The following is a 16768-nucleotide window of genomic DNA, read 5'->3' on the forward strand; positions in this document are numbered from 1 at the left end:
CCTCAGTCCACATCACGCTGTCGCCCCGTCATTTCTTTTCTACATCAACCCCTTCCCCACTGGCGCTCCTCGATTCCCGAAGCAGTACCACTCGCCTGCCATACATCAACCTCCAAAACCCTTCAATCCACATCACGCCGTCGCCCCGTCCTTTCCTTTCTACATCAACCCCTTTCGCTCTGCCGCTCCTAGATTCCCGAACCATTACCACTCGCCTGCCATACGTCAACTTCCAAAACCCCTCAGTCTACATCACGTCGTTGCCCCGTCCTTTCCTTTCTACATTAACCTTTTCACCTCCGCCGCTCCTCGATTCCCGAAGCAGTACCAGTCGCCTGCCATACGTCAACCTCTCAGTCCACATCACGCCACCCTCCTGTCCTTTCACTTTTAAATCCCTCCCCTCCCCTCCGCCGCCTAAATCTTCCTCTTCCCGAAGCCGTACCCCTCGCCTGGCATTCCCGTCTTACAGCTTCTCTAACTCGATAAATCCCCTTTCCCCCCCACTTTCACCCACATTCTCGGCTCCTTATCGAGGATTACCCTCTGCGACCCCCCCGACCTCAAACCTTCCACATCATCCATCCCAGCATCCCGCTCCTCTCGCCGTCCCATTAGACCCTCCCTCTCTGACTCAAATCTCCCCTTATACGGCCACCCCTCGAGCCTTGCTAAGCCCATCCCACCTCTCTAATGAATCCACTTGGGATTTCGAACCCCCCTTTTACTCCCCTCCCCCCTATATTCACTCTCCCACTATCTTCTGCCCCACCCCCTTCGTATTATCTTCCCCCACTCGGACACCATGGAAAATCCAAACCCCAAAACTTTCACCCTCCCTTGCACACCAATACTGGAAAACAAATCGCCAACACCCCTTTCCGGTATACCTACTCCAGAAAAAAAGAAGCAGGGAAAAATAAAGCCAAATTCGGTAACCCTGCACCTTCCGAAAAAAACACTGACAAAGATAAAATCAAAGACACTACCCCCCCTCAAACCCCTCCTGTCCTTCCATTGGAATTTTCCCATGATTGGTACGATCTCCCCCCTGCTTTCCCCTCTGGAATTCCTCCAATTTGGTTCGACCTCCCCCCAACTATAACCTCTGAATCTACCCTAGCCAAGACCTTCACTCCCAATCCGCCCCTGTTCCTGCTGGAACAGGAACAAGACTTTCCTCGAGAAGAATTTTCAGAAATGATGGAGCTTGCCAACTTCTTTTGTTCAGGATACTCTGAAGCTGGCGCTGTGGAGCGAAATATCAACTCCCACTGTTCCCCATGATCGTTCTATCATGGAATGTAAGAGGTCTCGGCTCTCTGGCCAAGCGTGCCCTCATCAGAGCAGCGCTTTTTGATGTTAAACCAAAAATTGCTATACTTCTTGAAACGAAGATACAGTCTTTTGATTACTTAATTTTGTGTAATTTATGGTATGACTCCAACCCAGCGTGGGCGCATGTGGGTGCAATTGGCCATTCTGGGGGCATAATTGTCATCTGGGATCCAACTGCTTTTGATGCTATTTCCGTCATTCTGGGGCGATACTCAATCGGTATCCAGCTCCGGGATCACAACCTCGGTACTTCTTGGGCTCTAGCTGGCATATTCGTTACCGTGACCGAGCACCTTCTGGGAGGAAATCTTTCAGCTTGTCCAATTGTGGGACCTCCCTTGGCTCATTGGAGGAGACTTCAATGTGACATTACTTTGCTCTGACAAAAGTCCTCCTGCCTCCCGAACCTCATCAACCATGAGAGCTTTTTCTGACTTTATCAATAGTGTTGCTCTCTCCTATTTCCCAACACCTCTGGCCAAGTCCTAAACAAAATAGGATCTGACCATTGGCCTATCCAACTCAATTCTCGGCCTGTTGCATGGGAAAGATCTCCCTTTCGGTTTGAGAATGCCTGGTTATTAACCGAGGCTTTCATCCCTTCTTTGAAATCGTGGTGGCTCGAATTGGAAAATCATCCGAACCCGGGCTGGGCCCTCCCTCGGAAACTCAAAGCCCTTAAGACAAAGATCAGAATGTGGGATAAAAATCATCGAATTTCTGCTGCTTCCCAGAAAGATTCGATTCGCCGCCGCATTTCTGAGTTGGATCTACTGGAGGAACAAAGGTTAATCTCTCCTACTGATTTTTTTATTAGAAATAATTTAAATGCTGAATACCGTACGTTTCTTCATTCTGAATCTGTCCGTTGGAAACAACGTTCAAGATTTCGTTGGATGGCTGAGGGTGATGGAAATACAAAGTTTTTCCATTCCATCGCCTCGGCCAGGAGGAGGACTAACCGTATCACTGCTCTCTATAACGGAGACCAAGTGGTAACGGATAGTGCCTCCATTTCTAACCTTTTGGTGAAGTATTTCTCAGAGCTATATTCAGAAGTCTGTTTCAAAAGACCAAAAATCCATCAGCTCGACTTCAAGCGCATCTCAACTGAAGACGCTGTTGATCTTGAAAAACCATTCTCCTCAGAAGAAATTGAACGGGTTGTGCTTGGCCTTCCTAAAGATAAAGCCCCCGGACCAGATGGCTTTAATGGTGAGTTTTATCACTGTTTTTGGGATCTGTTAAAAAATGATCTTTGTGCCTTCGTTCACAATTTTCACCAAGTGGGAATTACTCACTCTGGAATCGGTGCATCTTTTATTGCACTTATTCCTAAAAAAAAAAATTCGAAGGAGCCTAAAGATTTTCGGCCTATTAGTCTCACTTCCAGTTCATATAAAATTATTGGGCGTCTATTGGCTAATCGGCTAAAAGCTGTCCTTTACAAGGTAATTAATCCTTGTCAAAGTGCTTTTATCTGAGACAGAAACATCCTGGACTCTTCTCTAACAGCTCGTAAACTTCTTGATTCGTTCAAAAAATCTTCCCTTCCTTTTGTTCTGAAAATTGATTTTGAGAAAGCCTTTGATCGGGTTGATTGGAAACTGGTGGATTATCTTTTTGACCGTATGGGTTTTGGTACAAGATGGAAATTTTGGATGAGGAGCTGTATTTCCTCTCCTTCTTATTCTGTTTTGGTAAATGGGAAACCCCGAGGATATTTCAAAGCCTCTAGGGGGATCAGACAAGGCGACCCCCTTTCTCCATTTATTTTTACTCTCATTGGAGAATACCTTACCTCTATGATCCGGTTTGCTAAAAGTTCGGGTTGGCTCAGTCCTATTTTTTCTGATCCAATCCAAGACGTTCCCATTCTTCAGTTTGCAGATGATTCTATTTTTTTGTGGAGAAGGGTCCATGAGACAAATAAAACACATGAAAACAATCTTGAACATCTTTGAAATGACGTCTGGTCAAAAGATAAGCTGGGAAAAAACAACAATCTTTGGATTTAATATTGATGCCTCTATTCTCAACTCAATGGCGAACTATCTGGGTTGTAAGGTAGCATCGGTTCCGAGTACATATCTGGGCTTACCTTTGACTCCGTTCCTGCCTTCAAAAAATTCCTGGTTTCCGGTTGTTGAGAGGCTTGAGAAGCGTCTGGCTTCTTGGAAAGGAAAATTTTTATCCAAAGCTGGTAAACTGGTTCTAATTAAATCATGCCTTCATGGAATTCCATCCTATTTCTTATCTTTGTACCATTGTTCAGCTTCTATTCGGGATAGAATTGAATTTTTGAAAAGAAGATTTTTATGGGATGGGCCAACTGGGGAAAAAAAGTTTAATCTTGTAAAATGGGTAGATGTTTGTAAACCAATTGTAATGGGGGGCCTCGGGATTCACGACGTTGCTACCACAAACAAGTCTCTACTCTTAAAGTCGATTTGGAAGTTCAACATGCAACCCAATCTACTGTGGCGCCGAATGGTTGCAATTAAATCCGGAAAAGAGAATGGCTGGTGGACGGATGGGGGAAGATTTTACAAGTTATCCCCTGTTTGGAAGAAAATTGCCAAACTCTTACCTACCTTCAAATCTGCCGTCAAATGCTATATTGGGAGTGGTACAAATACTCTATTCTGGTCGGATTGGTGGATAGGGGCTAGTTGTTTAAAGGAAAGTTATCCTCTTTTATTCCAACTATCAAGATCTTGTAGCTTAATGATTTCTGACCATTGGCAGTCTTCGGGTGGTTGGAATCTTCATCTCAGGCGAGCATTAAATGACTCTGAAGCTGTTGAAGTTACCGGTTTGATCAATTTACTTTCTGGTGTGGCCTTAAAAAATTCTGCCGATACACTCATCTGGACGCCCAACAAACAAGGTATGTTCTCTACAACTTCAACGTACCATCATATGATTTCATACCCGCCTCTCCACACAGAACATCCTGTTGCTTTTGTATGGTCGCTCCCGATTCCTCCTCACATCAAATTTTTCATCTGGACGGTATGTCGTAAGAAAATCTTAACTTCTGACGCTTTGCAAAGACGAGGCATTAATACTCCCAATCCAGAATGCCCATTTTGCAACACATCTCCTGAAACAGTAGATCACACGCTTCTACATTGCGAATATGCTCATAAGATTTGGACCGAATTAATGGACAAAATCGGTTTATTATATTGCCCTTCGCAAGATTTGCAAAACACTATTTTAACTTTGGTTAGCTCTCGTCTTCCGAAGTTAGGGAAAATCTTAATATCTTGTTGTGTTGGACACATTGCGTGGAATTTATGGAAAGAAAGAAACAATCGCAAATTCAATTAGAAAGCTATTCCTCGGAATATTCTTTGTGATCAGATAGTCGGTCAAGTTAGCTCTTGGGTTCTCCTTCACAAAGAATTTTGTGATCTAAGAGCAACAAATATGAGGGAAAATTGGCGAAATGTTGCGAATATGTCTCTTACTTCGAAGGTTCCTATTATGGTAGAATGGACTAGACCTCCTCCTGGACACTTTAAATTAAATTTTGATGCAAGTGCTTTCGGGTGTCCGGGCCCAGCTGGATTTGGTGGAGTAATTCACGGTGATCAAGCGAATCTTCTCTTCACTTATGCGGGTCCAATTGGAGTGTCAGACTCTACTTGTGCGGAATTACATGGCTTGCTCAACGGGCTGAAGCTCTTCAAACAAAAAAAGGACGGTGCTCTCTTGGTTGAAGGGGATTCTCAAGTCATTATAAACTGGTGCTCCAAGCCATCAAAACCTCCTTGGCGTGGCGTCATTGGAAGATTTTTGATGAAATTTGTAATTTAACTTCTGTTTTATTATGCACTTGGAAACATGTTCCAAGATCCGCTAATCATTTAGCCGATGTTCAAGCAAAAAAAGGCGTTACCCTCCAACATCTTGTTGTGGAGGAAATGTCTTTTTAGTCTCTAGGTTTGTATTTTTTCTTATTGAATACATTTACAACTCTTCTCAAAAAAAAACTTACCACATGAAATTTATCATTAAAGTAAACACCACAAAACATTTTCCCCTCTCACTCTAGAGGTGTTAGCAAAACTCCTTTTGCTTTAGTGCACTCTGATGTTTGGGGACTAATGAAAGTTCCCAATGGTACACATTCAAAATATTTTCTCATATTGATTTCGGACTTCTGAGCATTTTGATTTGAAATGTAGGTTTTTTTTTTTTTTTTTTTGTTCATCTTCCTTGTTGCATGTTCTTCTAATAGGTTTGTATACATAGTCGGTGGATCTCAAACTAAGGTACAAGGCATTAGTTCCTCTTCTCCTACATCATCTTTGCATCTCTCTAATGTTTTGTTTGTTCCAAAGTTTCCTCTTAGCCTTATGTCTATAAGTCAATTGACTAAAACATTTAACTGTCCTATGTCTTTTTACCCTACTCATTGTCTATTTCAGGATTTGCTGACCAAACAGGTGATTGGTAGCGGCTATGAGCAAAGATGTCTCTATTTTCTAAATAATATGGATACTATTATTACAACTTCCTCCTTGAAACATGTTATTTAGTGGCACAATAGACTAGGTCATCCGTCATTTGTCATCCTTACATTCTATAGTTCTTTCACTAAAAATAGTTACAAACTTACCACGTGAGATTTATCATTAAAGTAAACACCACAAAACATTTTCCCCTCTCACTCTAGAGGTGTTAGCAAAACTCCTTTTGCTTTAGTGCACTCTGATGTTTGGGGACTAATGAAAGTTCCCAATGTTACACATTCAAAATATTTTCTCATATTTGTGGATGACAATACTAGAGTTACTCAGTTATTTTTAATAAAATATCGATTTGAAGCATTATCTCTCTTCTAATGATTTTATTCTATGGTTTCTAATCAGTGTAACCGTAACATTAAAGCTTTTAGGTTGGATGCCAAGGAATATAGGCCTTTTGAGTTTCTATTATTTTTTAGTAAGATCAACATCATTTATCAACTATCATGTGTTTACTCACACAACAAAATGTTGTTGTCGAAATAAAAAATAGACATCTGTATGAATGCACCACAATTTTATTGGTCCTATGCTGTCCTCACAACTTGCTATCTCATTAATCATATACTTTCCATAGTCCTTCAAAATGTTTCATCGTACTCATCCCTTTTCCCTGGTTAGAGAACCTTTCCATTTCCATCCAAGGTGAAAATGATTAGTTCAAGTAAACCTGGAAGCACGGGAGAATTGGTTTGCACAAAAAATAATGAACTTTGAAACAACCCAACACAATCATATCCACAACACTATGGTTTATAGTAGTTCACAATCACTATGTTAAATTGCTACTCCACTCTTAGGGATCTCTTGTCCTAAAGTTAAAGGATCCTCTTTGTAATGCCAATCAACATCTATAGATTAGAACCACACAAGTTCAATTAAAACACATGCCCCAAACACTTATGGTTAGCAAACTCTAAGTACAAAACTTAGAACAACACTTTCCCATACATGGACTGACAACAGCAGTAACACCTACCCAAACAGGGACTTATGGCAATAATATCACTTGTTAACATAGGGACTTGTAGTAATGACAACACCTACTCACATAGAGACTTATGACAATAACAACACTTGTCCACACAAAGACATATGGCAATAACAACACCTACCCACATAGGGGTTTATAGCAATAACAACACAAGGATCTATGGCAACAACCACACCTGTCCCACACAAGGACTTATACAACACTGAGTATAGATACTTAAGTCAACAAACGAGTAAGTGTAAAGGATCTCTTGCTTTTGATTCAAGTATAATATGCCTCTTGATAGACAGATAGAACAATAGAATAATAAAGTAGAATCTCACGAATACTTAAGTGGTTCTACCATATGATTAACAAAACTACGTATAACAGATTAAGAATATATGGTAATGTTTTGAAAGAGTTTTGATATTGAAATTCAAAGCTTAGATAAAATTTTTTTTATCAAAACTCAAATCAATCAAACAAAGAAAAAAATAACTATGAAAGTAAAATCACATACATAGCTTTCTAGAAATTGAAAACCTCAATTCTTAAATTTCAAAGTTTGGACAAGAGGATCACTAAGTATGGATGAAAGGCACGTCAAACTTTTTGGCTAAGATTGTTTTTGAAGTTAGAGAATGCTTGGGAACTTATAGGTTGGAAATCCAATTCAAAAAATTACTTGTTACAAGTCAATAACCTTGTTTTTAGCTCTTGCTAAAAGCTCAATAAATAAAATTAAAAAATATGAAAAAGGTACTTAAAATAAATTATTTCTGTTGCTTGTCATTTTGGTATTACACTTACAGAATTTGGAGGTCTACAACAAAAAATATTACCTCTTGATATGCTTGAAAGTCCATGTTTAGAACATGGGTCGAGTCCTTTGCTCTGGGGTCAAATCTATTTGCTCCAATGACTCTTTTTAGGCTCGAGTTCACCATTTATTTCCTTACAAGAGTCGACTCCTTTGTGCTGGGCCAAATCCTATACCTTGGTTCCTCTTATACTGGTTGACTCCTTAATTAAATCCAAACTTACTTTAAGTCGTATCGACTTATTGTAGTTTGCAACTGAATGCATAGGTTCGAATCCTTGATCATGGGGTCAACACCTTTTGATATTTGACTTGAGATATTCTCTTGAGATTTGAATTTCTTGGAGCTTGTGTGTTTGGTTGCTTGTGCATGTGCTCAACTCCATAGTATGTGCTCGACTCCTGTTTTCTTCAACCATTGCTTGTAACAACTTTTGAACTTCTTTTTGAACTGTTGCTAATTTTATTCAGCTCTAGGAACATGTGCTCAACTCCATTCATCATGTGTTTGACTCCATCTATTTTTCAACCATTGCTTATAACGAACTCTTGAACTTCTTTTTTAATATGTTGCTAACTATATTTAGCTCCACAGACATGTGATTGACTCCATCAATTTATGGTCGAGTTGGATAATGTAATTTTGAATGTTGTGACCTACTGTAGCTTCATGTATCTGACTCCTTTCTTGTGGAGTCGATTCCTTTTGAGAAATTCATATGTTGTGCACACTTAGAACCAAAAACATCAATAGCCTATACTTGTTATCATCAAAATCTGGGTTTATGGAGAAGACTTTGAACTTCTTCTTCCCCACAAGGCTTTTGGCTGCATATATTTATTCATGACATGTCTCCCCTTAAAAATGGCTATTCTCCTTAGGCTTTGAAATGCATCTTCTTGGGCAACTCTCAAACTTAGAAATGTTATATTAGTCACAATCCAAACTCTATCTATCAGTTGATGTTACGTTCATTTAAGATCAACCATTTTATTCTACCACTAGTGGCCCTCCTGGTTTTCCTCTTCTACATTTATGCCTTGACCTATGGTGTCATTGGATGATACTATACAAGAAGCCTAAGATCCGTTGCCTTTAGTTGTTTCTACAAAGGCTTCTACTTTGCAAGCTGATCACTCACATGTACACTTTGCTGATCTTGATGAGCTTATTACCCTCTCCTCCCTCTCATGTTCCATTTGGACCTCCATATGGTACTAGACCCATTGCTATTTCTAAAGAATTCTAGTCATGCACTCAAAAACCTTCTACTTCTCACCCTCACTCTAATTACATGTCATCTCGTTGTTTGTCCCATCAAGAGCCACAAATCCATGATGGAAGGAAGTTGTGGAGGAAAATATGGTGGCCATGTATGAAAATCATACTTAGGACTAGGTACATCTCCCAAATGATTAAAAAAAAAAAAACTGGTGGGGGCGTAAGTGAGTGTTCACTATCAAACATACTACATATGGCAGCATTACAAGGTTGAAGGTTAGGTTGTTAGTTAATGGATATACAGAATGATACAATGTTGATTATGAGGAGACCTTCTTTTCAATGGCCAAACTCAATTCAGTACAAATTCTTCTCTCCCTAACAACAAATTTTAAGTTGTCTCTTCTTCAACTTGATGCGAAGAATGCAATCTTGAATGAATATCTAAATGAGGAGGTTAATATGGATCAACCACCTAGTTTTGTGGGTGAGGAGTTGTTGTGAAAATTAAAAAAAAAAATCCTTCTAATGGGTTAATATAGTCACCTAGAGCTTGGTTTGATAAATTTATTGAAGTGGTAGTTCAGCCTGGTTTTATTTGGTGTATTATGGATCAATCATATTTTGTGAAACATACTAATAAGGGAGTTGTACTTATGATTGTCTATGTAGATGACATGATTTTGATAGGGAGTGATCCAAATGAAATCCAGTAGGTGAAAACAGGCTATGCAGAGAGCTTCAGATAAAAGATTTGGGGTTATTGAAGTATTTTCTTGGGATTGAGGTGCTAAAATCCAAGTAGGGAATTATTTTGCCCCAAAGGATATATGTGCTTGATTTATTGAGAGAGACAAGTATTGGCAATAAGCCTATGAATACCCCTATGGATATAAATGTAAAGTTATGTGTTGGCTCAAGTGAAGATGTGGATGTTATAAAATTTTAGAAGCTAGTAGGGAAATTAATCTATTATACTATAACTAGACCATATATTTCTTTTAGTGTCAGTGTTGTCAGTCGGTACATGCATAAACCGCAAACTTTTAATTGGCAAGCCTTTGGAAAGAGTACTTCGATATTGGAAGAGATCTCTTGGCCAAGGTCTCTTGTACAAATGCTACGAATATGGAAATATTGAAGGATTTACAGATGCAGATTGGGCAAACTCTCTAGATGACAAGAAACCTACATCTGGTTATTGTACTATGGTTGGCGGTAATCTAGTGACCTCAAGGAGTAAGAAACAAAATGTAGTTGTTCGTGGGGGGTGAATTGAGTTTTTACAATTAAAGCAAGTGTGCACAAATTAAAATAAATGAAAATACAAGCAGAAGTAAAGCAAATACATATACCACAATAACATCAAATGTTTTGTTATAAATGTTCCCCTATTGGTATTCATCGCCCAAGAACCCCTGTTTGGGAAATTCCACTAATATACACAATTACAAGAAATCTCCCTTTTGATTGAGCTAGATTCTAGCTCTATCAAGCTCTTCTATCTAGATTCAATGTTCTAGAAGAACCTTTCAAATAAAATAAAAAGTTACAAGGGAAAAGAAAAACTTACACCCTTTAAACTTTGGAGAGACAACCTTCTCCTTTGATTTGTCCAAGCTTCTAGCTTTGATGCATACTTTGAAATGATTTTGAAGTTTGACTAAATAAATGCAAGGAGTAGGTTTTGAGAAAAGAGGAAAGGATTTGCAAGGAATTCTTTTTTTTCCTCAAAAATCAGCTTAGGAAAGGAATTGCAAAGTAGGGAACTTTGAATTTTATAGAAATGGCAATAAATACTCATTAACTTCTCAAAAGTACATTTGCTGGGGTATTTATTAGTTTCCTAAGCCAAACTAGCCATTTTTTGCCTGTTAGAAAAAATGTGACTTTACATTGATCGATAAGTATAAGGTATTGATCGATCAATTGAGTGTAACGACTATATTTATATCCAAAAATAACTTTATGATTTATCAATGTCCAAGGACTGGTTAATCAATCTGAATTCCTATTGGCTGAGCATTGCAAGTATGATTGATCAATGGTGTTCCTATGATCGGTCATGCTTTATGTCCCTGATTGGCAAACTTCTTTATGATCAATCAATGTCAGGTGATTGATTGATCGATCATCATAATTTTATATTACTTGGACATCATTGATTGCAATCCACAGAGAATAATCAATCATGCTTTATAACTTACTTTGGCCATGTTCTGATTGATCGATCATGCTTTATATTTTTGGCCTATGCACATTCTGGTTGATCGGTCATTGGCAGATATTGATAAATCAATAAGGTGTATGTTTCAAAGCATGATTAAAATTTATCATAAGTTATTCTGACATGTTTAAAACATATGTATGCATCAATAAAACATGTAGACTATGCATTTTTCCCCTAAGGCTGCAAAAACTTCTATTGTACCTAAAGTTTGAAGGTTTGGGACTGCTCTCTTACATTGACTATTTTTTTTTTTCTAAGATTTTCTAAACTCTAGTTTTCAATTGTTTGCCTTTTCTTTCTGAGGGTGCTTCTTTAAGATGACTTTGACACAGTAATGTAGCTCAAGGACTTTTAGAAGCTTTTGTTAGTTGTTTGCATAGACCTTGATTTTTGTGTTTCTTGAAGGAATTGCATCTGAAATGCTAAAGTTGCTAATGTTAGATTAATTATGTTTTGTTATCATCAAAATCAAGATGGGAGTCAATGCTCAGTCAACACAATGTTAAGGTTAAAATCACTTCTCTTTGGATTTGGCTTCAACAAGATACATCAATAAAACTACATTGTGACCTTTAGGCAACTATTCACATTACTTGTGTTGTATACGTGAGACTATTATGAACTATACTGTAATTCAACGATGAAATTTTACAAAAACGAAGAATACATAGGGTTTAACGTGATTCGGCGGTGTGCCTATGTCCACGGAGTGAGCGGCGTTGGGAAATTCATTAACTTCAATTAGGGTTACATAATATGTATTTGTGTAGAAAGACACAAATAACCCTATACAAAAATACCCCCCAACCTCATGTATGAGCCATATACTCAACAATTTCCACCTTGGCGAATATCCACCCCTTAAGAAAAAAAAAAAACATAACTTAGGACTCCACCTGGAACAATAGGTTGGGGTCGTCTCTCATCTAGCAACAGGAGATATTTATAAACGCTTGAACTTATCTGTAATAACAGGTTTTGTCAACATGTCTGCTTCATTCTCAGAAGTGTAAACTTTTTCAAGCAGTAGTTCATCTGATGAAACCAATTCCCTGATTCTGTGAAACCTCACATCTATGTGCTTGGTTCTCGCATGATACACCTGGTTCTTTGCCAAATAAATGGTACTCCTGTCACAATGCAACTGAACTCCACTTTGCTGGACACCCAGCTCCTTGACCAACCCTGTAAGCCACAATGCCTCCTTGGCAGCCTCAGCTATTGCCATATACTCTGACCCAGTAGTAGATAGTACAACTAAAGATTGTACTATGGACTTCTAACAAATAGGCCCTCCCATAAGTGTAAATACATAACCTGTGGTAGACCTCCTGTCATCCAAGTCCCCTGCATAGTCTGCATCCACATATCCCACAACTGAAGGAACACTGTTGTCTGCTAAACATGATGCCATAGTTTTTAGTACCCCTCAAGTATCTGAAAATTCACTTGACTGCATCCCAATGTTGTCATCCCGAATTTGAAAGAAACTTGCTAACTAGGCTGACAGCTTGTGCCAAATCTGGTCTTTTACAAACCATAACATACATTAAACACCCCACTACACTGGCATATGGGACCTTTGACATGTCATGAACTTCATCATCTGTCTTCGGGCACTGAGCGATAGACAATCTGAAATGATTCGCCAAAGGTGTACTTACTAGTTTTGCATTACCCATGCTGAACTTGTCCAACACCTTCTCAACATAGCTATTTTGAGATAGCCAAAATTTCCTGGAAAATCTGTCCCTGCGAATCTCCATCCCAAGAATCTTCTTGGCCGCACCCAAATCCTTAATTTCAAATTCTCTATTCAACAAAGTCTTCAAATTGTTGACCTCATAGTAATTAACATATCATCCACATAAAGTAGCATAAAAATAAAAGAATCATCATCAAGGCTTTTCACATAAACACAACAATCATACTCACACCTTTTTTTTAGCCAATCCGGATCATGTAAGAGTCAAATCGTTTGTACTGCCTCAGAGACAGCTTTAGCCCATAAAGTGATTTCTTAAAATTACAGGCCAAATGTTCCTGTCCTGGGTGACTAAACCCTTCTGGCTGCACCATGTAAATATGTTCCTCCAAGTCACCATGAAGGAAATTTGTCTTTACATCCATATGCTCCAACTGCATGTCTGAATGTGCTACTAACCCCAACACTGCCCTGATGGAGGTGTGTCTAACCACAGGGGAGAAGACCTCATCATAGTCAACCCCTTTCTTCTATGAGTAACCCTTTGCTACTAGACGAGCCTTGAATTTTTTCCCCCTCTTTTTTTGATACTGCTTTTTTCTTTTTATACACACATTTGCTCCCTATCGTTCTCTTCCCCTCGGGAAGCTCCACCAACTCCCATGCCTGGTTTTTATGCAAAGACTCCATCTCCTCCACCATAGCACCCGTCCATCTACTTTTCTCTTGCCTTTGTACTGCCTCCTGAAAAGTAGTAGGATCCCTGCTACTAGTAATGAGCGCATAAGAAACCAAATCTTCAAAACCATACCTGGTAGGTGGCTTGATAGTGCGCTTGGGTCTGTCAGTGACTATACGGTGATGTGGCTGATCACCTGAGCTAGAACTCTCTGCATGTTGATCATCCTCTTCTCTACCATGGTTCTCTAGCTCCACCTGCACCACATGATCATTGGTGTTGCAATTTTCTGGCACCTGTTTTTCTTCTTCATGAGTATGTTGCAACATGGTTTTTTCATAGAAAACCACATATCTACTGATCACCATCTTGTTTGCCTTTGGATCCCAGAGCTTGAAGCCTTTCACCCCTTCACCCCTTTCTGATAGCCCATAAAGATACACTGTCTAGACTTCGCATCAAGCTTTGACCTCTTCTCACTAGAAACATGTACATAGGATGGACAACCAAACACTCTCAAGTTAGAGTAGTCTACCTCATTGCATGTCCACATCTCCTCTGATATTTTCCCATCTAGTGTTTCTCTAGGTGATATGTTAATTAAGAAACATGCCATATTCACTTCTTCTGCCCAGAAATTCTTTGCAAGCCCTGCATTCAACCTGAGACATTGAACTTTTTTAGTTGTAATTCTATTCATCCTTTCTGCTACACCGTTTTGTTGTGGTATCTTGCCTACTTTGAAGTGTCTCTTAATCCCATGTTGCTCACACAACTCGTCCCTGTACTCATTACCATTGTTTGACCTAAGGCATTTAATCTTCCTCCTTGTCTGGTTTTTTACTTCAGCTTTCCACAACTTGAACTTGGTAAACGTTTCTGATTTGTGCTGCATGAAGTACACCCAAACCTTTCGTAAGTAGTCATCAATACAAGTCACGAAATACATGTGTCCTCCTCGGGATGCTACTCTTACTGGCCCCTAAACATCTGAGTGAACATAGTCAAGAATCCCCTCCGTCTTGAACTGCACCTTATTCTGTTTCCCAAGAACACAAACCTGAACTGCACCTTATTCTGTTTCCCAATAACACAAAACTTGCAGAAATCAAGCTTGCATGTTTTGACACCCCTCAATAGATTTCTCTTATGAAGCTTCATCATCCCACGCACTCCCATATGACCTAACCGCATATGCCACAAGACTGTACAGTCTAACTCAGACTCTACAGTTGCCACTCCATCTACAATTATGGTACCTTGCAGTGTATAGATATTTCCAGATATTTTTTGCCCCTTCATCACTGTTAAGACACCTTTACTCACTTTCATTATTCCACTTGCAGACTTGTAACTGTATCCATTACAATCTAAAGTGCCCAATGAAATCAAATTCTTTCTTAAATCCGTTATATGTCTAATATCACACAATGTTCTAACCACACCAACAAACATTTTAATTTGTATACTCCCTATTCCAACAACTTTGCATGAAGCATCATTACCCATCATAACAAAACCAGAGTTTACTAACCTGTAGGTGTGAAACCAATCTTTATTTGGTGTCATGTGATAAGAGCATGTCGAATTCAAAATCCAAGAATCTCTGAGATGATCTGAACTGGATGAAACAGAAAGCATATCCCTGTCACCACTCTCTGAGTCTTCTTCTTCCACTACATTCGCTGACTTTGATGGACCCTCTTTGTTCTCTGAATTCCCTTTCTTTTTCTCTAGACAATCCCGTTTTATGTGCCCCTTTTTCTCGCACTTAAAACACTTGATGTCCTTCCTCTTAGATTTAGACCGAGATTTGTTGTTACTCGATCCACTATGAGACTTGTTTCTTCCACGTTCCTGGTTACCCTTCACCAAAAGTCCTTCACCTTGTGAAGTCTCATCACAGGCTTTCTTCCTCTGATGGAAGCCTAATAGAGCACTTGTGATATCCTCCAATTCGAGAGTTTCTTTTCCCCACATCAAAGTCGTAACCAAATTTTCGTACGTTGAAGAATTTGGTAGGCAATTCAGCAACATTAAAGCCTTGTATTCATCTTCAAACTTCACATCAACACGCCTGAAATCACTAATTAGCTTATTGAAAACGTTGATATGCTGGCTCAGATATGAGCCATCTGACATCTTAAGACCATATAGTTTCTGCTTAAGATAGAGCTTGTTCGTCAACGACTTGGACATATACCAACTTTCCAGTTTCAACCAAACTTCCATCAGTGATTCCTCATCCATGACGTGATACATCACGTCATCAGCCAGACAAAGCCTAATAGTCATCACAACCCTCGCTTCCATTTCTTTCCAATCCATGTCATCCATTCTTGCTAATTGTTTTTCGTATAGTGCCTACAACATGCCCTGTTGCACTAACGGGTCCTTCACCCTCCACTGCCATAATCCAAAATTCCCAGATCCGTCAAATTTTATCATGTCAATTTTGCAGAAGAAACCCTAGTCATCATATCCTAACTTGGGTTTTCCATGCGAAGGCCCGAATTTTTAGTGCGACGTGTGCACAGAGAAACCAACATCTTATCAAATCGAATCTCTCGATGAGACGAATCCAACGCCTCCAAAATCACTTTAATCGGACGTCAAACGAGCTGTCATGGACCACAGAACCAGACCCACATTAAGTGAAACGACCCAGACCCATCGACCCAAATCGGGTTGAGCCCGGTTAAGAGAAACGACCCGTCGTCTTCTTCCATGCGACGGTTTTTTTTCTGTGATTTCTCACAGCGACGGGAGAAATCACCACCTCGATGGCGTCGTCTTTGGTGGCATAGAACAGCTCTGACGGCGAAGTTCGTCGTTTCCAGGTTTCAGAAGAGGGATTTCCTCTTCGGGTGAAACCTCATAGCGGCGGATTTGCGGGAACTCTGCGACAGAGACAACACTGCGACCGGGGAAAAAGGGGCATTGTGACGGAGGAGTGCGACGGCTATTACTAACTAAACGAAGAACACACAGGGTTTAACGTGGTTCGGCGGTGTGCCTATGTCCACGGAGCGAGCGGCACTGGTAAATTCACTAACTTCAATTAGGGTTACATAATACGTATTTATACTAAATCCTATATTTGTGTAGAAAGACACAAATACCCCTGTAAAAAAATACCCCCCAACCTCATGTATGAGCCATATACTCAACACCTTGAACTCAGTTTTTCACGAAAGAACAAAACACATTGAGATTGATTGTCACTTCATTTGAGAAAAAGTTCAAGATGAAATTATATG

This window comes from Aristolochia californica, unplaced genomic scaffold (genome assembly GCF_029961685.1).
Source record: "Aristolochia californica isolate CCGP_79_NKW_82.1479 unplaced genomic scaffold, dmAriCali1.0.hap1 SCAF_12, whole genome shotgun sequence".
NCBI lineage: Eukaryota > Viridiplantae > Streptophyta > Magnoliopsida > Piperales > Aristolochiaceae > Aristolochia > Aristolochia californica.